Source organism: Nilaparvata lugens, chromosome 5 (genome assembly GCF_014356525.2).
Source record: "Nilaparvata lugens isolate BPH chromosome 5, ASM1435652v1, whole genome shotgun sequence".
NCBI lineage: Eukaryota > Metazoa > Arthropoda > Insecta > Hemiptera > Delphacidae > Nilaparvata > Nilaparvata lugens.
Window position 1 is genome coordinate 3,021,870 of NC_052508.1, and position 23,403 is coordinate 3,045,272.

Here is a 23,403-nt window from a genome sequence, read left to right on the forward strand (position 1 = left end):
TCATCGTTGCAGTTCGGAACCCACCTCGAATGCTAGGTAAACACTATCTAAAGCATAGTTGCATGTATCTCAAGCCTAAATTATATCGTAGCTCACTTTTCAAATCACGCAGTTCGGAATCCATACAAAATCTTACATTCAACTAAAATAAAGATCATTGGACCTGATAAATGGAATAATTGCAAGATAATTGAAACTATGTTTATTGAACATTTGTGAAAAAAATCATTTACTATACTCTTATTAATTCTACTGTACTGTCATTAAAACTGGCACATTACAGAGAATACCACAAATGACCCAATGAGATGAAAGCCATAAGAAATGGAGAGGTACCAGCAAGAGTCTCCCCACGAATAAGAGACCTACAAATAATATTCACTTTTTTCTCCGTATCTGAAGGCCTTGTACAACCTTGTCATTGACAATGTGGCTTTCTTCCTAAATGTCATTGAGAGCTGCCGGCTGTAGACATCCACGTGTTCTTGAGTGCTATCTTTAATCTCATTGTCAATGCTCCAACCGTCCTACCAATCTAAGAGAGTGAAACTGGTTTAAAAATCCACTTACATAACAACTAATAAAGATTCTTCAACTTCAGGATTCTCAGCTCAAGAAATTATCAAAGACTCTTTCGCTGTGATATTGTGACAACCAGAATGGAAACTGACTGAAAAATCGCTAAAAAACTGGAGGAAAGTTGGTTTAATCAAATTTGGAAAATGGAATAATTTTATTAATGTAAAACTGAGGGTTTTCATGTTTCTTATCGGTCTACAGTCTCAATAGTATCTAAGGGGGGTAGGGGTCCTCGGATCCGGACCCCCCCATTAGATATTATCAAGCTTTATGGCAGTGGGGAAAGATGGGAGAACAGCGTTGCCGATTCTCTGCCTCGCCACTGGCTTCTATAGAATACAGCTGATATTTGATGAAATATTATCATAACTTTGGTGTAGTTTTGACACTATGTTACTTTGTAAATATTTAAAAAACACTTACTTTTTTGGCGAATTGAGGAATGCATTCTTCAAGTGCATTAGGCATTCCTCAATTCGCCAAAAAAGTAAGCCTTTTTCAAATATTTACAAAAAGGCACAGAGTCAAAACTTCAAAAAAGGTATTATATTGTGTTTCATCATGCGAAACCGCATCGAAATATTTATCTGTTCTTTCTTGTATAAACAATAAATATTATATTTCATTCGTCAAGAAAATATATTTTCCAATGATACATTTTCATAATTGAGATTAAATATTTGTTTAATTAATTATATTTCTATATTGTTGATGAACTATCTAGCAACCTCGCGGAGGTAAAAAAGGATAGCGCTATCAAATATGATGGACAATGATAGAAACACCAATGATGTTAAATCAAATACTGCGGATCTCACTACATATATGCCTAGATAGAATGCTTTTTTCCCCGTAATAGAAATAGAGGCCTACACAGCCAGATAAATAAGTCTATATTGAATAGAAGAATGGACTACGTCTATGCAGTAATTCGTTTGTCAAATAAAAGTTCAGAGGGGATCAATTGCGATTGGTGTCTGTAAAGCAAACAATTTCGTTAGTTACTGAGAAGTACGCTTGCAATTCCTTCCCATGTTTCACTTTCCACTTTCAATTCACATTATATTGCAGTCCTTTTTCATATTTCACTTTGCTCTTTCTACTTTTCACAAGATGTGATTGTAATTTTTATTCTATTCTTTCTTCACACCGAAAATCCCAGAGCTCAGCGACTGAGCTTATAGTCACTGACATTTTTCGGTGTGGTTACCAAATTCGCTTTTGAATACGGTTTGACTCGAGACGATCGTGGTGATATGGAGTTAAATCGCATAAACACTAATTATATTGCAAAAATGTCAACATTCAATCGTAAAAACCATATCAAACATTCATGCAATTCTAAAATTCGAAGTAATGATGGATTTTATGTGCCAGATAAATAAAATGATAAGATTCAAGAGCAGTAATTAAGATGAACTATTATACTTGACTGGATTGAGTGAATTTATAACTGTACGGTACTCTAAATATTATCTGAGATGCTTGCACCAAATCTTCAATTCAAGTGTTCAAATTAAGGGTTGAATCATACTTTGATAGTCTTAATGAAGTGAAATGATGATCGGCAATATGTTAGTTAAGATTAGAGAAGTGAGATTTGATCAATTCAGGAATTTCCATTCAAGAGTTTTGGTTGATGAGTTTTTATGCGAAATTTTTTATTGATGACTGTCATATACAGTCTAATTATTCAAACGTTTGCCATCCAATATGAAAGGGTATTCGATGTAATTCAAGTGTTCTAAGAATTCAGAAGGTTTATGATAAGCCTTAAATAAGTCTATGCTTATATTTATAGTCTTATTTGATCCAAGAAATCAGCATGACCTGCATTTATTATGAATGTAAACGAACACATCACATAAATATTACACAAAAGACTCAAAGTGCACATGCGATAAAATGCTAAGAAAAATTTATGAAGAGCTTCAACAGCATCATACACTTGAGTTTAACTTTATTGGCGTCTCAAGTAAATTAAGTTTATTTGCAAAATATTGGGAAATACTTATTTGCCTACTTAATACTGCTGGCAAATAAACTTAGAATCGAGTGCCGGTGTGAAAATCATCATAGCTTTTATCACAATCTCGAACAATATTCTTCAAAACTTCAATAATTCTCTCCCTCTAATTACCTGATGAATGTTATGATGGTCGGAGAGGATCCATGATGGATACTGGCTACCTACTTGTAGATGTTAAGATTTGTGATACCCCACTTGATATTGGCAGTTACACCGATATCAATCGGCGAAACATGAATATCTCAATCCACTACTGTTTAATTGACTATTTACTTAGTTTTCCTTTGTCAGTGAAGAAGAACGGATTATCAAGTTCACACTTAAGCTAGAGGAGATTTCATCTAAAACAAGTCTTCAACAGGTGGTTGTGAGGGTTCAAAAATAATATTATATAATCTATTCTAATTTTGTAAACTGTCCCTTTTCACAAGACATCATGAGTTATTGCAATCTATAGCATTAAACTGTCCCTATTTTATTTTCAAAACTATAGCAGAAACCCACTTCAAGCCATAACACTTTTTCTATAGAAATACCACATCATTTGAAAAGTAAATGCATCTCTCATATCCTTTCAACTTTTAAACGAACTAGATCAAAGATTCGGCCAACTTCTTCTTCTTCTGCTTCAATCGTCCGATTGGTTGGCAGCTTTCCATCTTTGTCTGTCCAGAGCCAGCTGTTTTAGTTGGGTATAGCTCTGGACCCCAAGATCCCGGGCTATCTGCTTCAAATATTGTAGCCGGGGTCTTCCACGAGCCCGTTGTCCACTGATTGCACCTTCCAGTATTGTTAGCGTGAATTCGCTGTGTCTTATAATATGTCCTATCCAAGAATGCCGTCTGTCCCTAAGAGATTTCAATAGAGTTTTTTGTGTCTCTTCAGCCCTTTGAAATACTTCTTCATTTGTTATTCTATCGGTCCATTTTATTTTCAGCATTCGCCTCCAACACCATACTTCAAATGCATTAATTGCCTTTTCTTCCGCCTTACCGATAGTCCATGTCTCTGAGCCATATAGTGCAATACTCCAGATACAACTCTTTATAAGTCTCTTTCTCAAATCCAAATTCAGACTTTTGGAGGAAAGCACATTCCGTTTATTGATGAAAATGGCCTTGGCTTCTCTTATACGACGCTTTATGTCTTCTTTGTCTTTTCCATCCTCTGAAATAATGCTACCTAAGTATTTAAATTTTTTTACTCGGCCAACTTACCATCAAATAATCATCCCAAATCCAATAGAACCAGCGAGACAACAGGAAAACACCAACAACATTCACTGAAAAAACAGCACAAGGTAAATCGGCGAGCCTTTCCTAACCTATCACACTCACGCACGGAGTTTCTGAGAACAGAGTCAACAACAAGAAGCGACAGGCAACAACAACGTTTCCACCGCGGAACGAGTACGCAACAACTGAACGAAAACTGAATTGCCGCTATGAGGTATGAGCTAAACTTGAACCGGCCAACTGGTGGGGAAAACTATGGCGCATGCGTAGAAGCGGGTTGCCTTGAAAATTACTCTGCTTCATTCACTTCAAACTGTCATAATTCATTGAATAAGGAAGCATGGATGTTATCTATCAGTAAAACAGACGACAGTTTAAAGTGAACAACACTATTGTTTTCTGTCTTTTTCTGTCCACTATACTCTCATCTCATTGAGTATGTACACGGTACCCAGTGATCAAGAATTAAAAATATTAATATTGCAGTATTAATTGGGTGCGGTCTGTTTTTATTGTTACTGTCTGGTGAGTTTCAACATTGTTGCCGCTCTTATCTGTCCCGCCCATCGTATAAATTGAGAGAAGCTTATTATTTTTAATATTAGATTGCGATAAACACGGCAGGTGAGCATCACGCACTATCAAAGTCAAGGTCAAGAGTGTAATTACTGCACTTTTAACTACAAGTTGGAGTGAGTGATGTGTCAGAGCTGTTGAATGTTGGATAAGGAAGGGGAAATGACATGGATTGAAGATTCAAAGTTGGGAAACATGTCATGATATTGTAAATTGACAGGGTAGGCTTATTTACTTTAACAGAATACTGTACCATAGAGGAAAGATAGCATAAGAAGATATCCCAAGGAGTTTATGTTCCAAATTTCACTGCCGATTGTCCTAGTAGTTCTTTTTTGTGAAGCTATGTGACCCTAGTAGTGTCTTATACTGTGCCGTTTTTACGCTCTCACCGGTCCAGAAGTCTTATTATTTTTAACACGGGATTTGATGGACAAACACTTTATGAAAACGTCCTCAATATTTATAGTTCACATGAAAAATGAATTACAAATAACCTAGGAGAATTCAGGGTGGTTTGTATCCTATCTGATTCGATTTAAACTGATAATTTATCTATCCAATTTATTTGAAAGATTTTATTTATTTCCTGACTCTTTTAAATCATCACATTCTAAATTTCATTCATTTATCACTTTTACTTTATTTATTTCTCATTGCAATATTATGAACTCATCGCTCAACAGGTTTTTGCTGAGAATGATGGTCAAGTATGTCCTTGGCTGTAGAGTGTGTAATCTGTAATGAGAGAAGCGGTTAAAATAGAAAAAACGCCAGGAAATGATTTTGAAGCTCAGTTGAAGAAGGTTCGAAAGACAGTCCTCAAACGGGAGACGAGCGTACGCCACCTCTCTAAACTGAGTGAAGAAGACATGTGATTAAATTAAGATGATACGAGGTACAAATTGAACGTCAAAAATTGTGATTTAGATTTTGGTTCAATAAGGCAAAATTTTAAAATAGGAACTCGTATTTCCCACTTGGGATGGTAACTATTATGTTAGGGAGTCTCCCATATATCTTTAGAAACTCAGACACTTATCTTTAGATGTGCTTTTTCAATCATATTACCTGGTTATTTCATTATTTTTTTCATGCTATTATTCCAATGTAATTCTAATTTCTAAGTTTTTATCTTTTGTTATTATTATTAATAAGGATGAATAAACGATTTTGATTAATTTTGAATAAAAGGTTAACTTTTCATCATTTTTTTCAAATTTAACATTGACCTGAATATTTTTCTCACGTAAGATCTTATCTCAGAATAAAATAGCATGACTCGATTGAAAACATTTATATTATGCAAAAAAACTTGATAACCGAATATAAATATCAACCAGTGATCACTTGTCCCGTTTACCGTCAACTACAGGCATATACTACTACCATAAATTACATTAACATTAAACGTTACTAAATAGGCTGTAAGCTTACTCATTTTTATTTGTTAATAGAAAATTTCAATCTTGTTTGAAAATCTCATGCATAGCTCATTATTCAATTTCACGCTAATTAATACAAGAAATTAGACTAAACAAAACAAAAATTCATACGCGCACTTATTAATAAGTTCACTTTAATTGATAAACTATGCAAATGAAGTAACTAAATTCATTAGCAATGTCAACATGACTATCTGAAGGTCAAGATTTACTCAATATTGATTTCCGACCTCTAAAACTGAGTCATTGAGTACTGCAAACCACTTCTTCAGAGAATAGAAACCTTGTCTACAACTTCAACTTGGAGGTTCATATATGCGGCGCGGTTCCAACCACACACAACGCAAGCGCTAAGTGACCTGGTTATTTTATAAATGAACTTGAAACAACCATTAAGCTGCATCAAGTTGCCAACTTGGACAAGTTGACTTGCGAATAAGTGTGATCGAACTTATTTTTTGTTCGAATCTCAAATCGTAGTGGGACCGACGAGTTATTGATAAGCGCAGACAACTTTAGATGAAGTTGTGACAGCATTTATAAAATAAAAAAATACGACATTGAGTGTTTTTGCACGGTCAATTCAGAAGCATTAATATAATATTAGTGATTCAGTTTTCAGACAGAGACAGCTTTGATGAAGCGTATATGAGAAGCACGCGATACATCAATCAAAACAAAATAATATTGTTATCAAGAGTACCACCTTCAGAATGCTAACACTGTATGGTACAGGTACAGACTAATATGTTAATAATAATATTAAACAAAAATTGGACATTGTTATGAAATACTTTGAGCAAGCATCAGTAAAACAAGCTTGCTATACTCAGATGCAATCGATGTTTATAATGAGAAATGCATTCATACAATACGGTACCTTCAAGAAATATTATAAAATTCAAGTTAAATGGAAAATGCCAGAATCACACCAAATGAAATTTATTTTATTTCTCCATTTTCTACTTTTAAAATTTAGGGTTAAGATCCAAGTGTATTCTCTAATAAGTGAGATCTCTTATCTCATTATCTCTAATGCTCCCTCAATAAATTAATGAATCTAGTATTTGAACTCTGAGCCGGATGCAAGTCTGTTGGGCCATGGGGTCCATTTTAATAAAATAATATACTATACTGTAGATATGCCGGTAGTTTAACATGAGGAATCATAACATCAGAAAAATTATATTCTCATCATAATTTGGGAGAATTTTCATAATTCCAAACAGAAATTTCTCAGATTATCTGTGTAACAGGTTTTAAGAGTTTTGGCATGACATTCAAACAGTTGCTGAGGAAATGTAAACAAGAACACTAGAAAATTGTCTTAATTTGTAATCCTAACACACCTAAACCCTTAGCCCAAACACTCTATAGCCCTTCTTAGCTGGACAGGTCCATTGAGTTTGATAATTAGTGAGCTGATTATTCTACTAAAAGCTAAAAAGACGCATCACAAATGTTATAAATATTTAATCACGGTTGTAGTCCTTGGACATAGTAGAACCCCTTTTGACCTATTGAGCCTGCAGGCCTTAGTGGCTTAGTGCAAACTGTGAATCCATCAATCAAGAATCCATCTTCAAGTGTTTCACTAATTAGAATAGAAGATAATAGCTGCCTTTATATTGATCTAGGAGGGCAGAATTAGGGCGCAGCAGTGCTCATCTCTTACACTCAATCTTCTAGTACAATATTATAATACAATAAGAATATCATTTTGATAATGTACTTATTGTATAAATATTGAATGAAAAAGACTAAGAAATTGTCAAAAAACCACAGATTTATTGATATTTAGCACATTTTATGTTTGTTTTTATGTTTATCAGAGATTGACAATGGTGTAATAACCGAAACCGGTCTTTCTAAGTATCAATAAATCTGTGGTTTTTTGACAATTTCTTAGTCTTTTTCATTCAATATGAATAATTACCACAATATCAACTTCCCAACTACACAAAAAGTATTGTAAATAGCAGGAAAGAACAGAGAAAACACAAAAAGTGGTAAATTTAGATAGTGAAAGAATATTTTTCAACCACTAATGATCTTTTTCCATTAGTCTTAGCTCAGCCGGCTGAGCCCGTAAAGCAAATTCCTCAGACAACTGGAAGAGCGCTCAGGGAACGCAAAAAAATTGTAAAATATTTTATTTCGGTCGTATTGTTGGGGAGTATTCTCAGAGCAATTACCTCCAGTTATTGCTCCTGTTCTTAGCTCAAAATATGTACCAAATAGAAACTATGTTGACTCCCACCAGATTGATCAGTTGATTACATTGTGGCAGGCTATTTATTATTCTAATGATTTGAGATTACATGGATTGCTGTGTCAACTTTAAGCTGTGATTACACCAAAGTTGTCAACAAAGTGTTGTGTACGAATACGTTAGTTTTGTAGAAAACAAGTGCTGTTCTGAAATGTAGAGCTGCCAAAGTTGTCAATTTTTCGCCCAGAGAGCGTAGTAGGTGTGATTTGAAGATGAGTAGACTACCATACAGACATTCTGTTAGCAACTTTCTCTGTGTTTCTCCCACACATGGATTTCCACAAGTTGACGGCAAAAGTTTTGCTATGCATTTTAGAAAATTGGCAACAGATTGCCGCAATGTGTTAAAAACTCAGTTGACAAAATTGTGGTGTAAACGCGGCTTTATAGGCTCACTTATAACAAAATTACAACAGTTGTAATGAAAAAATGCATGCTCTGAAGAAATGTTTAATTTTATATTCATAAAGATGTTTAATCTGAATAAATGCAGTGTGAAACAGGTGCTGAAATTCGTTGAAGTACCTTGACCGTGTAGTTCCCCATTATTATCTCATATGTCAACATGTCAACGCTTCTTATCTTTTCAACTGTCGAAATAGCAAATTAGAGAAAAGTTAATATATAGTATCACACAACTAAAAGAAAGATTAAATTATTGGAACTGGCTCAATACGTATAATTGTGGAATATAACGCCTATTTACTATAAAGAAGTAAGTTACCGCAGTAAGCTATAGCACAGAATGCAGCCAAGACCTCCTAAATATCTCCTATTCAGGAGGTCCTGATACAGCAGATAGTTTTATTATAGAAGTTTTCTCTGGCTATGGTTCTACGGTACCGTACCCTAAGAGAAAAACTCCAATAAAACTTATCCGTGCCGTGGTACATTGACGTCATCCACTGAAATCGAACGAATCTGACGTCATATTTTACAATGATTAAATTTAATTGGATTTTTTCGTGCAACTGTCACACCCAATATGTTGAAGTATATGGATCCCCTCACTTCTATCTATATTTGACAATTTATTGAACGAGCGTTAGCGAGTTCTCACTTTTGACTTACTGAAGGTGAAATTAGTTTTCCGTCTATTTGTATATTCGACAGTAACTTTAGGAAGAATTGAACAATAAGTTTCAAATTTAGAAGACGTTTTCTTCGAAACTTTTTACAAGTCAAGTTCGTTGGAAAACAAAATTGACTCACTCCTTCGTCCTTTCTCAGGATACAAAATCATTGAAATTGCATAAGAAAAAAAATTGTTTTGATTCATCATTTGGACAGCTGGAATTGAAAGCATTCTAATTATGCAATTTTTCCATTCATTTAAAAAAGGTGATTTTATTTGGGAGTTGTCACACAGACTGTCAGACTGACATACTTTATGCGCCGACTCGTCATTTCAGCTGAATAATAAACAACATATTTAAATTATAAGTTCTCGCTTCCGTTAACGTCTGTCTGACTGTCTATTGTATGTCTGTAACATACGCGTAATTAATAATACTACTTGTGATAGCAGTTGCTATTGACAAATTTGCTATGAAAAATTGTTTTTGTTCAAAGTGTTAAATTTTTGAGTAGAAGCTACTATTAGTGTTCAATAACACTTTATTATCCAATGTACATACTCATTATTTCATTTTCGTATCATTTATTGGTGTCTTAAAATGTTGAGATCATTTAAGCGTTTCAGATATTCATGTGCGGGTTTCGTAATTACTTTTCTTCTGAAATTCTGTATCGAAATCATGTATCACATGAGCACGTTCCCATTTGAAAAAACGAACTTGGATTCAAAATTAAGCTGGATTCAAAATGAAACTGGATTTAAAATGAAGCTGGATTCGAAATGAAGTTGGATCCATATGACGAATCCAAAATGGTGGACAAAAGTTTTGGATCGACAGAAAGTAGATTTTTTTCAATTGGAATATATTTCAGAAGAGATATTTAGCTGTTTCCATAATAATTCTCACCAACTCTGTATCATTACATGTTCCGGATTTCAGAGATCAATACAGCAGTTAATGAGCGAGCTCTTCAACCCAGGGGGTCGCTGGTTATTCAAATATTGAAATTTCATCGAAATCATTATTCATATCTTGGAGTGAAGTAGCTGCTTACAACATTGTACCTTGAAATTTTGGTTAGAGGAATTGTTCCACTTCATTTGTAAATAAATTAATAAACTGTAGCTCACAGTATGGATATGGAGAGATTGGAGCGCTCGAGTAGAACACCTTCAAATAAATTAGATTTATCGTCTGCTCTTACAAAGTAAACCACTTGTCGATTCATTACATAATTATTATCACAAACAAGATAATAAAGCATTCTACTTTCCAATACAGCGCATTTGTAAAATGCACCAGGTGTTGAATCTGCAACATAGTAGATACAAATAGCAAACTAATCTCTAACATATAGTGGAAGCCAATAATTCAATATGTGTAATGAACTCCCAATTACAATATATTGTATTTATTCTATTTTATGGAATGATTATAATGTGTCTCTTGATAGTGTTGGTTGGTAATGAGGCCATAGAATGACTGTTACCATCAACTTGTATCTTGTCTAGATACTAGATTCAAGGTAGGTACCATGATTAATATTATCACGATCAATAAATAATAGGGATTCTAGCAAAATACCATTTTCAACTTTAGTCGATTTCTGTGTCGTGTTGTGAAGCTACCTCTTAATTATTCAGTAATACGTTAAATTGAAGAGAAGTTATTAAAAGAATACTTAATCCATTTCTCATAAAAATGCACTATATATTATTCATCCGCCTTGAGGCAGGGACACATAATATAACTGCACCGAGCCCGCGCCGACGTACGGACGAGCTAAGGCCGCGACACGGTGATGGTGGTAGAACACACAACATGACTGATTGTGGTATTGTTATGCACCGAAATATACCAGCACTATAATTCTCAACTTCTGTGTCTACAGGTAATTAGTTTGAAATTGAAAAAATATATAAATTTAAATCGAATGTAACAAGCTTTAATAGTGTTATATTATTAACAATAGTTTAACTCATTCAGAAATCAAACCACAGTAGCACTACAGAACTGAGACACTGCTGCCGCTCGGCTGTCACACGGATATGGTATCGGAAATATATATCAGCAATAAAATTGTTATCTTCTGCCTGATGTATCTAAACATACTTAGTTTTAAATTTAAAATCTAAGGTCACAGTTGTTGTTTATTTTATTATTTTTCTTTTACCTTTGGCTTAACTTATTTGGTTCTACTTTTACTTTTGGTAAACTTATTTCTCCGTTCAACCATATTTCATCACATTGATCGTACAAGACTGGGAAATTTCGAATCTGTTCAATAAGCTTTTCACTCTCTATGTTGAATGAGCCTGCACCGTCACCGTCAAAAAGTAAACTGAACTAGTCGGTGACGGTGCGCGGGCACAGCTCGGGCAAGAAACACGGTGACGGTGCTGACGCGGTGCGGTAGTATGTGTCCCTACACGTTTGAAAGCATTTGTTTTCTCACTCGCCGTAGTACGTCCGACACTCGTCCGTACCGCGGCGCGGGCTCGGTGCGGTTATGTGTGTCCCGGCCTTTATCCGTCTAGCCAGGGGGCTCCGCCCCTGGACTCCCGGCTCCAGGAATAAGATCAGCAGGCTTTCTTCGCTCGCCTGCATATTTCATTCAAGCTTACTTCCTTCCGTCTAAAGTCAAAATAGACCTTTAGGCTCGATTCAATCACCGATTGATTTCAATTATGTAGAACAGGGTTGCAAAAATCTCAGTTTTCATCAGAATGAATAAATTAAGTTATTTATCAATTGGAGTCTTGGTTGAAATACTATAACAAGTTTTTATTTCAGTTTATTTCCTTGAAATGTGAGATAGGAATAATGAAAAACTTACATAAAATTCGTATCCAAACCCCCAAGTATGAATTTACTTGATAAATTGAGAAAAATACATTGAAAACTCAATGAAAAACTGGACAAAATAAACGTTTTAATTCGGCACCGACGTTACCTATGTTGAACCTGTGTATCGAGTTTCCACTTTCAAGTTCAGTAGTTGTTCCTGAATTCCTGGAGACCCTGGAAAAACTTACTCCAAACCCAGAAAAATATTAGAAGGTGGTAAAAATTATATCATGAACAATTTCTGTCCAGAAGATAATAAATAAAATGCTGAAAAACACAAATATTGAGCGTATCTTCGCCGAAATATATCGGAGTTCTCGTCTCCGATTTTGGGCTGATCTTCAGCTTTATCTCAAAGTCCTCCTGATACAACATTTTCACACCCTATATTTGCTTCTTACTAAATTTAAACATCTTCGGTTCATTTGTTATCGATAAAGCATTTGTGGGATGAAAAACGCAAAATAAAACCGCTGGAAATACGCATATTTCAGGCGTCATATCTTCTGATTTTTCCAAATCCGTTCTTATTGCGCCTCCAGAGTGAACAAACTACAAAATTTGAACGTTCTTGGTCCAGAAGATATAATTGATATATTATATATATATTGTGATGATTCTTTTGAGTAAATCTCAGGAAAGGAGAGAATTAACTGTAAAAATTATAATTACCCTTATAAAATAAAGGTTTGCCAAACAAACAGTTAGTACCCGAGCGATAAGGCTCACTTATCAACAGCTGAGTATAACATAGAGTACCGTTTTGTACTACGCATTTTTTCAAAGAATTATTTAATAAAATTATAATTATTATTTTGCCAATTAAGTACAAACCATTTATGAATTGCTCATTGAACTTTTAGAGGTTACACTTTTGTTTACAATTGATCAGATGTTTTGTAACAGCTCAGACGCAGCTGACTGATTCAATATTATCAATGTCATGCCATGTTTTAATGCAAGCTATAATATTATTTCTAAAATTAAGAACAATTAAAAAAGGATAAAGAATTTCAATAAAAAAATAAAATGTATTATTGTTAAAATTATTTATTACTCACGAAATTACATTATAATGTTGAATGTTGTAATAACGAAAAAGGTCATAGCATGAATATGTATTATTGATAAGATCAGAAGAATTAATGATAACAGTTTCGAATATGATAGGAATTTTATAGTAATATTGAATTATAAATTATTGTTTCAACTGAGTCACATGGTGAATGAATCTCTTTGGCAAGTCTAAGACCCGGTTGCACAAAAGCCGGTTAAATTTTAACCGTGATTAACTTCACAAGAACCAATCAGAGAATGCGTTTTTGATAAAACGGCTTCTCTGATTGGTTCTTGCGGAATTAATCACGTTAAAATTTAACCGGCTTTTGTGCAACCGGGCCTAAGCCAATATGTCATAGAAATGGCACCAAAAGGGATGATCGTTTGAAAGCATCATATATTAATCTGTTATCAGCCAGCAAACTTGCTTTATCATATATGCTAGTGCATGCACACTTTATAGGGGAACTTTATATAGAGAATTAAGCAATTTACAAAATTATGCAAATTAAGTTATTATTGTAATCAAAGGAATTATACTCTACTGCTTGCCACTGATGTTATGCCTATGTCATAATCATTCTACCAATGGCGAATTTTCATGCAAATTAATTACACAGAGATTCCAAGAAAAAGGTTCTAGCCAAAAGCCGAGAAGAAGGCAGCACACTTCATCCCTTTTAAAATTCTCACCGTTAAGACCTAGTTAAAAAGTTACCAAAGACCTATTAGTGAAATTTTATTCGATTTTTGTATTTTTTATCTGTGAGCCCTAAGGCCAATTTATCTATTATTTCATTAAATTATTCATCGATTGATTGAAATTCAAATTTAATTATTCCCCAATATAATTGGTGAAGGAAATATTTAATTAAAATTCCACATGTGCTAAGACCAAAGCCTGGACCAGCCACCAATCATACAACAATTTGATTTAAAGGAATCACGACCACCAAGAGGATTCACGTGAGTTATTTTATGTTTGGGGCCCCAATCTTCGCTTCGAAAAAAACATAGTGCAGAAAAATATAAAATTTTCTTTGTTAAAGTAATGGCCACGCCAACAAGCGCTTCTAGTCATTAAGATCCTAGATTTTATCTGGTATAGAATTTATAAGAGCTTGTAGTTGATTAACTATCCTCCGCTGCCAGAACCACAACCTTGAGTAATTCTAAAAATCTTTTATAATTTGTTTTCATTATTTTTAAAAAACCGTTAAATTTGTCAATTATAAAGTCTGTTGGATCATGCATGGTATCACGCCAGAACAAGCAAATTTCTAGTTATTTTGTCGATGTTAACTATTTTCAATCTGTAATCCAAGCTTTAAATCTGCACTGTCAAATTATATATTCTATTATTTTATATTTCCATCTTATCAATTCGTCTTCTGAGTTCGATTATTTCTTAAGCCTGTCAATTATTGTGTCTGTCACGTTCTATATTATCAAGAACCGATCAAGTACGATCATTGAAGTAATTGATTCAACCTGGATATTGGAACAGACCTAAGTGGATGTAGTGTGTGGGGTCAGATCGAGATTACCTATTCTCTGTCCTTACCTGCTCATCAGCTTTTATCTGTGACCAACTTCGGCTTGGGAGCGAATTTTTCTACTGTATGGCAGATGCAGCTGGAGATAATACAATTTCCTACAATAGAGCATAAAGCCCGACAAGACTCTGTTCTCGAAGTATATTCCGAACGACCTCTGGTTCTTAGTACCCTATCTTAATCCTTCGGAACTTATTAGAGACACAGTCCTGTAGATTATCTACTTCGGGGTTTTTGCTCGACCTGTATGATTTTATATGCTGTTTCATCACAGGTAATAGTTTTAAGATCACCGTACTCAGTGTTTATAGCGAACGCTACACTACATCTTAAGTTTTATCATTATACAATCAGTCATAAGAAGAATCAAGGGTGAGCGAGTGTTCATGCCTCCCGCGATTCAGACGATTGTATCGAATCTTGTAGTGACTCAGTCAGTCTGGTGTTCGCTTAGCGTCCACGCACGCATTTTCAAATTCCTAACCTCGATACTGGGGACTCAGTACATGATTCGTTATAGGTGTGTCGACTTAACCTTGGCGGCGATAGTAATCCCCCAAGAAGAGCTTCACAATATATATTTGATCGTTCTGTTGATGAGTGAGTGAGTGCCATTTTGCATTTATGTATACCGGCATATCATATAAATTGAAAACAATAAAATTGTTCCATCAAGGAAAAAGTAGAATCATGCCTGCGTTCATTTGTAATACGCGTATGAGTGGTACATATCGTAAAAAAATGTGGACAATACCAAAACAGCAGCATATTCAATTCTATTTGGTGAAAACCATTCCAAGTTATCTATCATTACTTTGCTAAAAGTGGAATCCTGAAAACATTAACTTACAAATTAAGACCGAAGTAAGTAGGTACGGGACTTGAGCATTGCAAGTTCAGATTACTTAGTATGTCACACGACTGAAGCACTCTTGGCAGACAGGTTTTATCGGGGAGTTGACGATGTGGTCGGCCTATCAAGATAATAAAGAGTAGACTATTTACTTCGCAAACAATTATTGTGTGCGTTTTGTTACACGATTCACCACTCCAACTTATCGGTACTGTACACTTTAAACGTTCCCGGAAGTGGGAATTATCTGTTAATCTGTATGAGAGATTTATTTGTGATAATTGTGATTGGATCTATTTCTGATAAATATGAACAATACAGTATTTTTGTCACTTACCTTTAGAGAGGTTTTCAACTCATTCAAGAAATAATTATTTTTTGTCACTCACCTTTAGAGAGGTTTCCAACTCATTCATGAAATAATTATTATATTATAATACTTACAGGTCAATTATAATCTACGAAGTCAGAAGCTCTCAACCTCTTCAACTCCACGCCCCTCTTAGGCCTATGTGGGCAATTATTATTTCATTATTAGGGTTCAGATTTGCTAAGCAGTGCAATTTTCTCAGATCTAAGGATAAACTATAATAGTCTAAAGCTCTCTATTTATAACACTATTAATAGATATCAACCTTTATTATTTCTTATAAGATGTATCACTATTATAATTTAATATAATTATTGTATAGAATTATTGTATTACTCCTTAGGTCATGATGTCTCAAGTTTTATTTTACACAATATTGTAAAGTTGTGCTGCTTGCATTTTGTGCCCTTTTTAAATATTATAATCATGTATAATTTGGCGAAATAAACTCAATTCAATTCAAATTCAGAATCTTGATTTTTAAGCACCCCCCCCCCAAAAAAAAATGTATGTACATCAACCAGGTAGGAAGGGAAGATTTTTTAGTAGGATAGATGGATTTTATTTTTTTGTATTTTGTTTATTGAAAATAAATAAAATGAAATCAAATACAACTTTCTTAAAGAAAATATCCATACTTGGTGCATACAAATACAAATTGGTATTAAGTAGTTAGTATGTAGGAAATAGTATATTTCGCACCTAGGGCTGAAAATGAGACTTTTCCGGCTCGAAATCGGTTTTCAAGTCCGAGGCCGTAGGCCGAGGACTAGAAAAGATTGAGAGCCGGAAAAACATTTTTGCCTGTGGTGCGAACGCTATTTTTCGCCACACAGAAAAATAAACAATATATATTTATGAGAATAATTGTTTATTAAGCACTTGCGAAAGCAAAAGTGGAAGGTCATAGCTCTAGCAAATCTGAGGTAATCTGAATATCAGAAAATTGCCCAAGTATTTTTATTTTTTATTCTGAATTGTCTAAATAACCTAAAATATTATGTTCAATTATGTGGGAGGATGGGTTTATACTTGTTTATTCTTTGAAATGACAATAATATGATATTATTATAAATGTTTCATTTATTGAATAATAAACACAAATAATGAAAAGTTTTTTGATCAGCTGTTTTAGCACACTTGAGATTTGGCCAATCTGAATGTCAACGTCAACAATGCTTGTTGACATCGAATTGGGAAGTTTAGGTTAGAAGTTCTATCCTACTATGAAAATCGAATTTGAATAGTTTATAATATATATCTTATCTGTATTTCAATCATCCAAATAAAATGATAGTATCTTATTGCAGAATACTTTATTCAATTCTAGAAGCATAAACTGGTTCTGTTTCATAAACTATTTGTTAAAACGTTCAGCACCATGGATATTGCCCAAGTAGTTCCGAAATTATCCACCAGGTTTTGTGATTAACGAATTACTATGAGGTTTGAGGTTAGATTCTATTATACTCTGAAAATTGAATTTGAATAGTTTATAATATCTTATTTGTATTTCATTCATCCAAATAGAATGATAGTATCTTATTGCAAAATACTTTATTCAATTCTAGAAGCATAAACTGATTCCGTTTCATAAACTATTTTGTAATCACGTTCACATCAAATCAGAATCAGCTGACTTCAAGGCTATTTTACAGCCCTAGGGCCGTAAAACTTTTTTCGCCACACTGCACAGAAATCAGCTGTTTTCCAGTCCCTAAGTAGATCTGAAAGACCTTGTTTGCAGACGACGTCAGAAAAGGGTTTCTTTTCCGGGCTAGGCCAGAAAGTTGTCTCTTTCCAGCCGCTCATGGAAGTAGTTAATAAGTCATCCGCTAGATCGGGCGAGTGTCCACTTTCATCATCAACTGAAGTCGCCATGATTTCAGTTCCAGTTTCGAATCAAACTAATTCGCTTCGCAACCAGTTTTATTCAATTAGACTATTTATTGTTTATTAGCGCATTCCAAATTTTCAAAAATGCTTGAAGATGACGACGCCTGTGATATTCCAAGTGAAATTTTAAAATAATCTGAAATCCTGACTGCAAATCTTCTACCACTAAAATCAAGAGATAGGTACGATAACGAGTATTCTTTATTTTGTAAGTGGCGCAACAATAGAGACATAAGAAAAGTGAACGATGATGTTTTATCAGTTTATATGTCAGAATTGGCGAAAAAAATGAAACCTTCCACTCTTTGGAGTAAACTTTCCATGTTAAAATCGTGTCTGTCATTAAAAGAGAACATAGACGTGAATAGGTTTCCAAAGACTACAGTATTTGTGAAAAGACAAAACATTGGATACCAACCGAAGAAATCCAAGACTCTCACAATGCAACAAATCACCAAATTCATTCTTGAAGCTTCTGATGAAATTTGGCTCTTGGCAAAAACAGTTTTAATTTTTGGTATATTTGGGGCTTGCCGAAGAGATGATATAGTCAATTTAAATGTAGACGACGTTGAGGATAATGGGCGTTTTTTAATTGTATTTGTTCGAAACGGCAAAACACAAATCCCACGTACTTTTACTATTACCAATGATGGATGTTCATTCAATCCATGTGATATCTGTCGAAAATATCTGTCATTAAGGCCAAAAAATATCACAAATCGAAGATTATTTATAAAGTTTTGCAATGGAAAATGTACAAATCAGAATGTTGGAACGCATACTATCGCTGCTGTTCCATGTAGAATAGCAAAATTCCTTGAACTCGAAAATCCTGAAGACTATACAGGGCACTGCTTTCGAAGAACATCAGCAACAATGCTCGTAGAAGGGGGAGGTGATGTATTAGCTTTAAAAAATCATGGAGGTTGGCGTTCTTCAACAGTTGCAGAGGGCTACGTTGAACAATCTGTAAGACGAAAGGTTGAGATTTCCAAAAAATTGTTCAGTGGGACCAAAGCTGAGGAGCAACATAACAATCAAGAGCTGGAAACAAGAACGAATGAGGCAGAACCTGAAATTCAACAAAACACTTCAACTGTTTCAGTACAACAACATGAACTATTAAATAAAGCGATAAACATACAAAATAATACCAATTGTACTTTCACTATAAACATTGGAAAGCTATAAAATATAGAATTCTGAAAAGTCAAGTTACAAAAAGTCAAAGTTCTAATTTTTTTGCAAATAATATTCACATGAAAAAAGTATGAAGTTCAGTTTGTTTTTTGTATACCGTTAGCCTAATATGTCAATAGAAGAATAAAATTGAGTTTTTTATACTATGTGTCAATAAAAAGAGTTTTCATGATCTTGGTTTTTTTTATCAAGGTTTATAGCCTAATGATTATAATTATATAGCTGATGCCAAAAAGTTAGGCGGCTTCATGGGTCACATGGTGTAACCTACTCACAGCTGATGCAATGCATCTATTTATTGTCTCTTTTGATTTAAAAATCATCACCTAGCCAAGCTAGATGACAACTCTACTTGACAACATCAGCTTTTGGAATGCACAAGAGACCCACAAGACCGCCTAACTTTTTGGCATCAGCAATACCTGTAGTGTGGCGAAAAATATCGTTTGCACCACGGGCAAAAATGTTTTTCCGGCTCTCAATCTTTTCTAGTCCTCGGCCTACGGCCTCGGACTTGAAACCCGATTTCGAGCCGGAAAAATCTCATTTTCTGCTCTAGGTGCGAAATATACTATATCCAAGTAATGAATTTTGATACTGGGTGATGATGCCTTCAAGTTCCTTAGTACAATGGATAACATAATTTTGAGAAATTCAAATCAATAAATCGAATATAAAAACTAGTTAATAGCACCTATACAATGATACAATGTAAAATTAAAATTAAAAATGCTCTTGATAGTATTTTAAATAGAAATATGTATTCTTTCTAGCAACTTCTACGTCTTTCTCAACGTCAGGCCTCCTCTATAAAGTTTTACAATAATAACAAATAATTAAAATTGTAATAAAAATTCACAAATAATAAAAAACACAATCATAAATAATTCGAGAATTAGATCAATGATATAAAAATAACTATTCACTACATCACTATTTATAAATTTACAAAATTATAATATTTTTATTACTTTCATATGAAGGGCTCAGAGGAATAATGCACATAGTCCAACATTTTCAAAATTGAGATTTTCATTGCAACAGTTGGCTATCATGCTGTACTATTGCCATGCAAAATAATACAGAGATATATTGAACATAGTCCTAGATATAAGCAGAAGAAGAAATAGCATACAGAGTAGTAACGCACAAAGTCCATGGCTTGACATGTAATAACGAACAAGATCAGAGGAAAAATGAACAGAGTCCATGTATCATTTTCTTCAAAAACGTTCTCCTGTAAAATTTGCTTTTTGTGGCTATGTGTATTATTTCTCTGAGCCCTTCATATTTCAATTCCATGATCGAATTTGTTCTTTCGCTGCATAATCTCAATCGTATGAAAAAGATAGAATCCCCCTGTAAAAAGGCTTTTTCAAAGTAGAAGATGGTGTTTTTACAGAGTGGACTCAGCAGCGGACTGAAAGCGACCGATTGGCTGGCGCCAGTGGGGCCGATAATCGGCGGCCGAGGGGGCGGCAAGGCCGAGCAAGGACAGGCGTCCGGCCCCCAGGTGCAGCGCTGCCAAGAGGCCCTGGAAGCGGCGCAAGCACTCGCCTCCACCAAACTAGGTAAGATCACGACACTGGAGCATCCGCACACCGGCCAGACCAGTCACAATGTTGCCTCTTGGCTGCTCAAGATCAGGTTGGCAGCGCATTTCTCTAAGCAAACGTTAAATTACCGCACGGGGCCAGCGTTAGTGTTGTACTGTGCTGATTTGTGTCTAGATACTCCAGAGGAGATTGTGTGGCAGGTGTCTAGTGAACAGTTGAGAGGTGAGGAGGGTGAAGTGAGAAAGTGGATGGGTTACAATGCAACAGATGAGCAGAGTTTGAAGGAGTTGAACGACTTGTTAACAGAGCGTACGTTCCTAGTGGGCGACCGATTAACACTAGCCGATGTGATAGTGTGGGCCACAGTGTTGCCCATATTGGGAGTGATGACTCGTATCGAGCGCCTGCAACTGCGCAGTTTGAACCGATGGTTTGTGACGATGCTGAACCAGGACGGGGTGCGATGTGACCCGGTGCCTGCTGCACTCTGTTGGGAAGGAGTCGACCTAGCCCAACACAAACCGTTCTCTTTAGTGGAGTTCAAAGAGGCGTATTCGGGTGCCGACCCGTGTCTGGCTGTTGATCTGCTGTGGCGCACATTTGATCCACGCGACGACTCGTTCTCGTTGTGGTTTTGTCAGCACAAGCATCCTGAAGAGCTGCCGCGGGAGCCGTTCAAGAACTGCAATCTGATTACTGGCATGTACCAGAGGTTGGAGCGATTGAAGAAGCACGCTTTTGCAGCGGTGGGACTGTTTGTTGGCGACGATGACACAAATCGGCAGATATCGGGCGTGTGGCTGTGGCGTGGCAATCGACTGGTGTTCACCTACCGAACCGCATGGCAGTGTGACTACGACTTGTACGATTGGACTTGCCTGGATCCCACTGACAGTGCCAATCGCGCCCTCATCACCAGCTACCTCTGCGGAAGCGAATCTCTTCAAGACCAGTGCGGTCGTCGCCTTGCTCATCTCAGGATCTTTTCTTAGATCAATTCACTGTCCTGGGCCCCTCGAAACATGAGAATGGTGTCATTCTGTTGCACAGTTTTTACTAGAAATAGTACAATAAGAAGCTGAATCCCTATGCAAACTTCTCAAAAACAAAAACGACGTACGTCAAAATCTAAAATGTTTTTTTCGCTTGTAATTTTGATTGCCGTTCAAGATGTGGATGGTTGCCACACGCAACTCTTCCAGTCTGCTCCGGAATGAAATGAAATGGAAAAATAACTCTTTATTTGGCGGACTTAACTTATTTGGCGGACAAATAAAGAGTTATTTTTCCATTTCATTCCGGAGCAGACTGGAAGAGTTGCGTGTGGCAACCATCCACATCTTGAACAGCAATCAAAATTACAAGCAATTAAAAGAAACATTTTAGTGGTATAATACCACTCAATCTCAAATTGTTGGCAACAAAATGAGCAAAAAGACGGAATAGGCTTTTCCAACTGAAAGCTGGAAGATAGTTCTCGCGACAATGGAAACGTCATATGCTTATCTGGAAATAGCACCTATAGCAATAGTATGCTGACTTCATCAACAGCACGATCTCCATTGTTTAGTGAAACACCAGGCGATCATTGAACCGTTTTTCTGAACTTCACTCGGAGGTGAATAAATCGCCTGTAGATGGAAGAGGAGATATCACGTGTGGTATCCACTTTTTCCTCTTGCAGCAAACATGACTGTAAAGAACAAACATGACTGTACAGAACTAACATGACTGCAATACATTTTCAATTAATTTTATTTGAATCGCATTTAACCCAAGTCTCGGGGCTTGGAAGGATTGCCTTGAATTCTTTACATTGCAGGCACAGTTCTCCATCAATCACACTTTTCAATTTTCCGGTGAAATGAAATTAAAAGAATGGCTCATGAAAATTTTAGTTCATCATGGATTTTCTCTTTGTACTGCTTCTAACGAACTAAGTGATACTTATCTTACGTTTGGATAACCTAGGGGGGGGGGCAACTGGAATGCATTCACCTCCGAACTATTTATCAACACTAACAACTATCATCCAAATCGGTGCTTTCTTTGTAATTATTTGTGACTAGTAGTTTTGTAGTAGATTGTTCAGGACATTTTTGCAAAAATCAAGGATCTCATTTTCTAGTCCCCAGTCCTTTCACTGACGGTCGATACATAGCCAGTCCCCAGTCTTTTCACTGACGGTCGATACATAGCCGACATTTTATAATTTGAGAGTGTAAATATTAAGGAAATCCATCAACAGCAAATTGTAAGCCTTGTTTCCATTACAATTAACCAACACCAGAATTTTGTGATTCCACAAGATATTTGTAAAGGAAATTTGGCTTCATTCTTACATTCTGGGTACCCCGAAATTTCAAAACCCCTCTTGGGAGCAATAATAATCATAGTCATTTGAGAGGGGTATAAATCACTATTGCTCATAATTATCCTTGACTTTTTTCATTCAGGTTTTTCATATTTCTCTTCATTTTTTGACTTCCCATGAAGCAATATTATATTAAATAACAAGTGTAAAAATTTGTTGAATTATGATACAACATATTAATTCCTCTACATAGAATTGCTTTGATTGAAATAATTATTTAAATTTCATGTAAATGTTTACAATGACATAGCATAATGTTTGAATCTTAAGATTTGTTCATCGTAATAATATGATTGTTCATCATCATCATCATCATCATCATCATCAATATTAAAATAAAACTTGTATTTATGTATTTTTAGCAAATACAGACTGGAATTGCTAGTTTATAAGTTTTTGACTCCTTTGTTTTTGTGTTGAATTGGAAAAATGTCTATTGGTAGAGGTAGGGATGAACTTTCTTGTATACTGTTG

General features: G+C 35.2%; 1 protein-coding gene across 2 annotated transcripts in view; it reads right to left on the minus strand.

The window, feature by feature from the left end:
* The window catches only part of LOC111064520, a 67,103-nt gene extending 63,063 nt beyond the window's left edge, over positions 1 to 4,040 (minus strand). Inside the window, exon 1 of one of the 2 annotated variants that reach the window (XM_039429711.1) lies at positions 3,826 to 4,040. The gene's annotated coding sequence lies outside the window, so the exon portion shown is untranslated. Of the gene's footprint in view, positions 1 to 2,719; positions 2,740 to 3,825 lie in introns of those variants that run through there. The other variant, XM_022352270.2, reaches the window with a different exon arrangement.
* Positions 4,041 to 23,403: the final 19,363 nt, after the last annotated feature.